The following is a 9,140-nucleotide window of genomic DNA, read 5'->3' as shown; positions in this document are numbered from 1 at the left end:
TATAAAATTAATATGAGCACTTTTCCATAAATGGGGGAAGATTCTTTTCTTTGAACAATCCACTCCCCATATCAGAAAGGATGCTTGGAATTATGCTTCTATAATCATGTAATCATCGTATTTTTCAGTATTTATCTCTCTTAAATATCAGTTGATAAAGTAAAAATGTAGGTCATCTGGTGAAATCTGTGAAGAGTTACTGTACATGTTTCAAATGGCTGTTAATATGCAATACCATTCTGTATATAGTGCACTGAATCACTTTTTGCTTGTAATTTACTGGAGAAACAATTTAATGGTAGCTGTTTCAGGAAAATCTTTCCAGTGATGAAATGTAAATGTTTAACTTTACAAGCATTTTAAGTCTGTTTTTTTTTTTTTACAGCAGTATTAGAAAGTTTTAAAGAAGTAAATTTTAATCAAAACTACAAACATAGGAAACAGCAAGTGTTCCACATAATGTATTGACCATAATGTAGCACTACTTTTATTTACTTATTTTTTATTGTTTCTTGTTTTATTTTTAACTTCATACCCCATCTCCCCTAGCATTTTATATGGGAAAAGTATTCATTACATCATGTGACAGTGAAAGTATTATTTAACTAGTATTCTGTATTTAATGAAAGTATTTGAAAAATCTGACAGTATTGAAAGAAGCCTACCAAGCTAAACCAGTTTACCTGTTACAATTGCTCTAAATTAAAATAGCTCAGTTCTTCTGTGGTAATTTTATTCTGTTACTTTTGTGCTGAAATAAAATATTCATAAAACAAGTCTGTTTTGATGGAATATTTTTGATATTTTAGAACTCTGCTATAAATTCAAAAATGCTTTGAAAGTGCTCCAGCATACATCATGCAAATACTGAACAGCAAGTAAAACTATGTCTGTAAAGTGTGAATTATATTGGAGAATGTTGTCTTGTTCATTATCTAGCAAACTGGCTTCACAAATCTTCCTGAAGATGTCCAATTATGCAAATATAACATTTATCAAACTCACGTAATCCAATTCCATGTTGGAACGTTTCCTGGCAGCACTGGGTGCAAGTCAGATAACAACCATGTACAGGCCACCAGTCCATAACAGGGCGCCCTTACATACACATACTCACACTGAGACTAATGTAGAGCTGCTAATTACCTGCCCTGCACGGAATTTGGAGAAACCCCCCCCCCCCACAAGATAGAAATAAATATTTAAAGTAAAATTAGAGTGGTTAGTCCTACTAGTTTACATCTACAAAGTCCTCATTTGGAATTCTGGCACTGGTATAATTTATGCAGAGAGTACTTGTTCTTACTTAAATGGGTGCATGTGTTTTCCTCCCACATGCCAAAGATTATTTGTTTTTTCTGGTTTGAGTGCGTTAGTCAGCCCTGTAACCTTGTGGCATTGGAACCAAGGGCTTCATCCTGCCCTGTGCTCAGTGCCTCCAGTGTAGGCTCTGACCGTGTTAACCCTAAATAGGATTAAACAGTGTTGATAGTGGATTGTAATAATGCTGATTGGCAATGCTAACCATTCTACACAACTAAGCAGATATTTTCCAGTTAAAATTAAACTTGATTCAATGTTTTGTGCAGAGCGAATTTGCATGAACTTTCTATCAAATTATTAGCAAGGATCGTCTCCATTTTTATTTTTACTATAATTAAATTGTAGACTTCGTACTAGCAGTAATGATATGTATACAAATCACAATGAACATTTTGCTGTGGCTCCTACCAACATGCAATGTGTCACGACTCTCCAAGTCCAGGATAAACAAGAATGTATTTGAATACATGACTTAATTTTATTAAACAAAGTACAAATCAACTTGGACAGATACACAGACAGTTGTGCTTTTATTAATTTTGATTGTGATTGTGCTGGGTATTCTAACACTTCAACAAAATCCCAAGTATTTCTGGTGTCTTTGGCAGAACAACAGCTTGGCAGTATAGAGGTGGCACAAAGTTGCACAGCAGGATATGAGAAACATAATAGAGAAGGGTTAGTAACAGTTCATAATTCTTATAATACAGTACTTACATTTTCCACTATTAAATACTAAACAGAAATGCAATAAGAAGGGATAATCAGCAACTCTACTAATCAGTGTCCTGCAAAGCGAAGATTTTACCTGCAATTTGGTCCATTCGTTATGAGACTTTTGCCGTTCTCTATTTTTAGCCGAGGGGACTGTTTAACATCATACCCTTGGTTTATTGTATTAGGATTGTACTCGTATACTTTATCTGCTTCTCCATGGATACTGATTAAAATAATTCCCTGGGATTATGCTTTCGGAATGTTTAAGATTATATTCTAGGTTTATAGTATTTGGACTGTATTGTCAAAAGATATCTCTAATCCTTCTACACCAGTTTTGGGGGGCTTGTTTTGTTTTGAATGTGCTCTGTCTCTAGAGATATCAGAAGACTGGGACTTTGTGAAGTGTGATCTAGCTTCATGTGGGGAGGCAAAATGGGGGGGGGGGGGCAGGAGAGGCTGAGGGAGGAGAGAAAGAGAGCAAGCTGTTTCTAATCATTTTTACCCCCATAATTGTAATTTCCAACACAACGATAGGCTTCATAGCAGTAACTCCTGGCAAAAATGGAAATTAAGGTTAAAGCCGTCTTATGTAATAATGTACTACCTTAATTTAAGACTACAAAATGTCAACAAAATCAGAATTCAGAAGTAATGTCTCTATGGCCAAACAGTAATGTTTGGGAGCTGGAATGTCAAAGGTCTCAATCATGAATTAAAAAGAAAGAAAGTATTCTCTCACCTAACATGTCTAAACGCCAAGATAGTATTTTTACAGGAGACTCACTTATTAAGCAAGGATCAGTTTCAGTTGCAAAGAGATTGGACTGGCCAAATATTCCATTCCAGCTATACAAAGAAAAGGCGTGGGAATCTTAATACATAGAACAATTTCATTTATAGTAAAAGATGTAGTATCTGATTCTGATGGACGATTTGTGATTGTTATGAGTAATTTGTTTAACAATAAATTGATTTTGGTAAATATCTATGCACCCAATGTGGATGATCGAGACTTCATCCAAAACGCATTTGCATCCATTCCTAATGTGAACAGTTATAAAGTTATAATAGCTGCTGACTTTTACTGTTTTTTAAATCCAAACCTGGATAGATCTTCAGCCACTGTGGCGATAACATCTAATACTGCAAAAACAATTACACAGTTTATAATTGATCATAACTTAACAGACCCATGGAGATTTCTAAATCCAATCTCAAGAACATATTCCTTCTTCTCACCAGTACAACATTGTTACTGAAGAATTGATTATTTCTTTATAGATAACAATTTTTTACCTACGATCAAATCTTGCAAGTACGACGCTATTGTTATATTCAACCTTGCCCCTCTAATCATGAATATCAAATCATTATGCCCCATATACTCATTTTGCAGCTGGCGTCTAAACTCGCTTTTATTAGCTGACGAGAACTGTACAGAATTTATATCCAAGAAAACTGATTTTTTTAGAGACAAGTACATCATCTGAGGCCTCTGCAGGAATACTCTGGGAAACTCTGAAGGCATTTTCAAGAGGACAGATTATTTCTTTTATTAGATTAAAAATAAATCTTAAACCAGGAAGGCATCACATACAATCAGTGAAATTACCAGAACAAATCAAGAACACACCAGATCCTCAAATGAGGCACTTTAAAGGAAAAGACAGGCTTTGCAATCAGAACTCAACCTCTTGACAACAAAAGAAACGTAACAACTCATTTGTGTGACATAATTACTATGAACATGGTGAGAAGGCTAATAAGATCTTAGCTCAACAAATCCACAAGCAGGAAGTTTGCAGTGCAGTACCTGTAATTACCAACACAGACGGAGACAAAATCATTGAATATAAAAATATAATGCACACATTTAGAGACTAATATAAGCCCTTATCTAATGTGTGTTTTGATGTATTACAGATACCACAACTAGATACACTCAGTGGAGAGGAATTGGATAAACTTCTGACACTCTCAGAATTACTCGATGCTAAAGTCACTTCAGAGTGGGAGAGCAACAGGCCCTGATGGCTACCTTGCTGAATTTTATAAAAAAGTTTTCAATTAAATTAGCTCCCCTTTTATTAGTAACATTTATAGAAGCCAGAGACAATAAAATTCTACCTCAGTCTTTCTGCTAAGCATTAATTACCATATTTCCTAAGAAAAATAAAGATTTATTACAATGTGCATCATACAGACCAGTATCACTTCTGAATAATGATGTTAAGATATTCTACAAAGTTCTAGCTAGAAGGACTGAGAAAGTGCTTTCTTCAATAATTTCACAAGACCAAACCAGATTTATTAAAGGTAGACACTTAGCTTCCAATCTTCAAAGCCTGTTTAATGTAATATCAAAGTCTAACACCCTGGAGATATTATCTCTGGATGCAGAAAAAGCATTCGATATGGATGGATGGGACTACCTATTCACTACATTGCACACATTTGGGTTTGGCCCAAACATGTGTGCAAGGATCAAACTACTGTATACCAGTCCAGAAGCATCAGTTTTTATTAACAACATTATTTCAGAATACTTCCAACTAGAAATTGGTACTAGACAAGAATGCCCCCTGTCACCACTGCTACTTGCAATCACTATTGAGCCATTGGCTGTTCACTTTCTAAATGTTTTTAAGATAAAGGGGATTATCAGAGAAGGACCTGAACAGAAAATATCACTATATGCAGATGATATGGTACTATATATATCAGATACACAAAATATTGTGCCTGCAGTCCTAACCGCACTACCAGAATTCAAATGATATCTGGCCTCAAAATTAATTTGAATAAAAGTGTGCTTTTTCCAGTGAACTCTCTAGCACGCAACATTAGATTGGATACCTTCCCTTTTATCAACACAGATCAGTTTAAATACCTATGAGTAAACATCACAAGTAAACATAAAGTTATTTTTCTACAAAATTTTGCTTCTGCAGGGAAAAATGTAAACATACATAGATGGTCTACCCTCCATCTCACTTTAGTACGAGAATTAACACTGTCAAAATGAATATATTTTCTAAGCTTCTTTTTAAGCAACCGGGTTAGAACAAAAACCTGCAGCCACTGCGGACCTCCAGGACTGTGATTGAGGACCCCTGGCGTACAGGATTAAATCATGTAGAGATTCTTGCACTGAGAAATAATGTTTTTGCATCCAATGAACAATTACACTCCAAATTTAGCTTCCCATCAACACAATTTTTATACTATTTCCAAATTAGAAACTTTGCTAAACAAAATCTACCAAATTTTCCTTGCTTCCTACCTATTTCTATTCCAAGAAAAAAATATTGATCAGTCCTGAGGACTCAGACAGCATTTCTAAAATATATAAAAGCATTTTAAAGTCCCTTCCCTTTAAAGATCCCAGAGTACAGTGGGAAAAGGATCTCTTACTCAACATTTCAGAAAAGAAGTGGAAGGCAGCCATGCACAGAATTCATTCTAGCTTCGTATGCACACTGCATGCACATATTCAACTTAATATCTTTTATGAAAGACATCTATCTCATTTAAAATTGTCCAAAATGTTTCCAGGGCAAGATCCAACCTGCGAAAGTTGCAATCGAGCTCTAGCCTCATTGGGCCATATGTTTTGGGTGTACACCAAATTAAATTTTAAAAAATTTTTTTGAATTTTTGGTTTACTTTATTTATGGTGATGACGCACATCTGTTTCCCCAGGATTATGAACCCTTTTACAGCCCTGAAGAAGGATTTACTTTGTGTGAAACACATCAGCCAGACTTCACTGTGAGTTGTGGTGTTTACTGCAGCCTTTTGTTAGAGATTCTGATTGTTCAATAATGGATTATCTACTCACTAGACAAAGAGCTCGTTTCGACAACATAAGATGAAACGGGCACGAGTTTGTGTCAGTAGTGTATGAGGAACAAATGATAAGTAAGAAATAAATAAAGTGATGGAAGTAATGATAATTAACTAAGAGGTTTGGGATATGTATGGCTTTATCACGGCAAAAAATACTGTACACTTAAAAAAGACATGCTATCTATGACAACGTTTTTTGTTTGTATACTGGAGGCCTGTCAGTATGCAACTAAAGTTGTAAAATCTCTCTGTAGACTACATTTTTTGTGAAGACACTCTCACTGTTTGGTAGTAATTTCCTTTGATGTGGCCCATCTTTAACTTGCACCTTCACATCACTCGCCCGCTGAAAGTACTTAATAATAATATGTTCTTACATATTATTTTGAGTGTGAGGGTTGGCTGTGATCGGGGCTAATATTATACGCCTGGGTGGAAGGATTTGGGACTTCAGATTAATAATCCCGAAATCCGCCGCCTGCCGCGATGAAGCAAATTTTCTCTTTAGAGGCATTTGTATAAGTTGGAAGTGAGACAAACTTTGAAATGTTTAAGTCATGAATGTACTTGTTGAAGACAGTTGTATAATGCGTAGGCTAAATCCGCCGTCTGCCGCAATGTTGGGGTTGGATGCGCAGAAGGTGACTGCACATTTGGCTTCGGACGGACGTTCGTCGAATGAAGCAAATTTTCTCTTTGGAGGCATTTGTATAAGTTGGAATTGAGATGAACTTTGAAATGTTTAAGTCATGAATGTACCTGTTGAAGACAGTTGTATAATGTGTAGGCTAAATCTGCCGCTTGCCGCGATGCTGGGCTTGGATTTTGGTCTCGTAAGGTTTTTCAGGCAGCGGCGCAGAAGGCAACTGCGCATTCGGCTTCGGACTGACGTCAGTGAGTGCGCAGAAGGCGACTGCGCATTCGGCTTCAGACGGACGTGAGTGAGTGAGTGAGTGAGTGAGTGAGTGAGTGAGTGAGTGAGTGAGTGAGTGAGTGAGTGAGTGAGTGAGTGAGGAGGCAGGCGAATTATGTATAAGATTGTGGACTACTGATACAGACTTTGGTCACTGTATTAATTTCCTATTGTTTTATGATTGAATGGTTCCAATTTGTTATATAAAAACATCTGTCCATAGGAAACAACAAAATGTCTGGCATCTGTGACCAGGTGTAATGTTGTCTGGTGTTCACAAGAGGGCTGCAATGTCCGATGAACAAAAGCAACAAGAAGCACAAAGAAAAAGGGATTTAAAGGTTAGCATATCTGGTAAACAGAAGTTCCTAAATGCATGATGCGATCGAAACAGACTTACCATTGTGCCCATTTTAATAAAATGGAGTTTCAATATGCTAGTTAAGATTTTGTCATTGTCTATTATTTATTATACTGTATATACACAGATTTATGATATTTAACTGTTATTAAACTGTTTGTGTCAATAGTATCCGTATTATGCATGATAATGAATTTAAATCTGAACACACACTCATGCATGATTCACTGCTACCTATGTGTATATATGATGTCGTCAGCATGGAGTGCAGTTGTGCCATACAAGTGTCCACTCCTTGAATATGCAGTGAACTCAGCTTATGGCCTTATAGATCATTAATTCTATTCTGAGACTTGTGGATTTTTTATTAATAGGATATCTTTCCATTTACACAAGCAAATCAGGAACATAAAAGTTTTGTCAGTACAAAGCATAATTAAAAGAGAATATATCATGCTAACTGTGTTGGCTCTGAATAGACAAAATCAATTCAGTTCTGCATTAGGCAGATTTTAGTTAATTGCATTTCATTTAATCTCCTGATGTAAAGTTTTAAAAAGATACCCTGATCTCAAAATTGGAAATTAAAAGGTAATCCAGACATGACACAAATCCATGACACAATTGCACTCTGACACAGTATTCTTACTGAGCCTTTGTGTTTTTTTCCATTTAAAAATAGGTTCCTCTATGCCTTCTCACAATGATATGTTGGAATTGTATTTAAAAATATTTTTTACAAGGATTTTAGGTCACGCTCTATAAAGCTTGTAATTCAGATGATGTTTATTCCTCTTAACACTTGAAAGCAAATGGCAAAGTAAATTCTGCTATAGGGCACTGAAGCATTAGAGCTCATTCAATTAGAAATTACCTTAATTTTTGTTCTTGTATATGGTTTCCAACCCTTTAGATCTACTTGAGGTAAATAATGCCACTCTATCCTTTTGATTTTGCGTCACCAAATGCTTGCTCTTATTTGCTTTTGCGTCAGTCTTTGTTGACTATTTCTGCACATCCTGCCTGAAGTGTTTAGAACAGACCATCTCAAGTGTGGATGCAGAAGGCTTCAGGAACTACATCAAACTATCTTGGATCAAGCATGCAATATACAATATGTGTGACTCTCATAACATGTTCATTTATATTTCACTTTAAAATATATTGTTTTAAGAGTCACTTCTAATATTTTGTAATGCTTTTGTCTTATAAGGAAATTACATTTTACAAAAAGTACCATCAAGGTTTCCATGAAAATATGCTAGCAAATATGTTTTACAGTGTAGTTTATTTTATTTGTTACATTCTGCTAAACTAGATTTTTTTTGGCATGCACATTTTTGGTGAAGTAGCCAATATACCACATGTGTTTAGGTTAAATGTATGTCCTGTCATTTTCCAGTCTGCCTGCTCTTAATATATACTTGGTGTTGTGGAGTGCAAGATAAGACTTCAACTTGTATGGAAGGCAAGATCTTTGAATGATAAAGATGCAAAAAAGTAAAAAACCCTGGCCACAAACAACATAAGCTTTAAAAAAAAGGAAAAAAATTATACAGAAAATTGAAATCATTCCACCAAGAACACAGTGGCAAGATTAGTGACATCAATCAACTTGATAGCATGAACTTTGGAGAAAATCAGAAGTCCTGAAGAAATCAACACAATCACAGGCCTACATAGACATGGTAAGGATGGATGGTGAGGGTGCTGCAACCTTGACTTGTGAGCACAGCAAATCAAATCAAATTTCATTTGGGACATACAAATTATACATAGAGTATAATATTAGTGAAATGCTTAGATTCTGGCACTTTCGAGTTGTACAAATAATGATTTTCCCATCATGTGTCTATTGCTGAACCCGCTTAAACCACCTCAGGTTCATGGGAGCTGGAGCCCATAATTTATTTGAAATTATGCATGTTAATTTTTTCATAAAGCAAAATTATTATGTTTTTTTATTATTTTGAA

The sequence above is a fragment of the Erpetoichthys calabaricus genome, chromosome 2, assembly GCF_900747795.2.
Source record: "Erpetoichthys calabaricus chromosome 2, fErpCal1.3, whole genome shotgun sequence".
In the NCBI taxonomy this organism is placed as follows: domain Eukaryota; kingdom Metazoa; phylum Chordata; class Cladistia; order Polypteriformes; family Polypteridae; genus Erpetoichthys; species Erpetoichthys calabaricus.
This window is presented reverse-complemented; position numbering follows the sequence as displayed.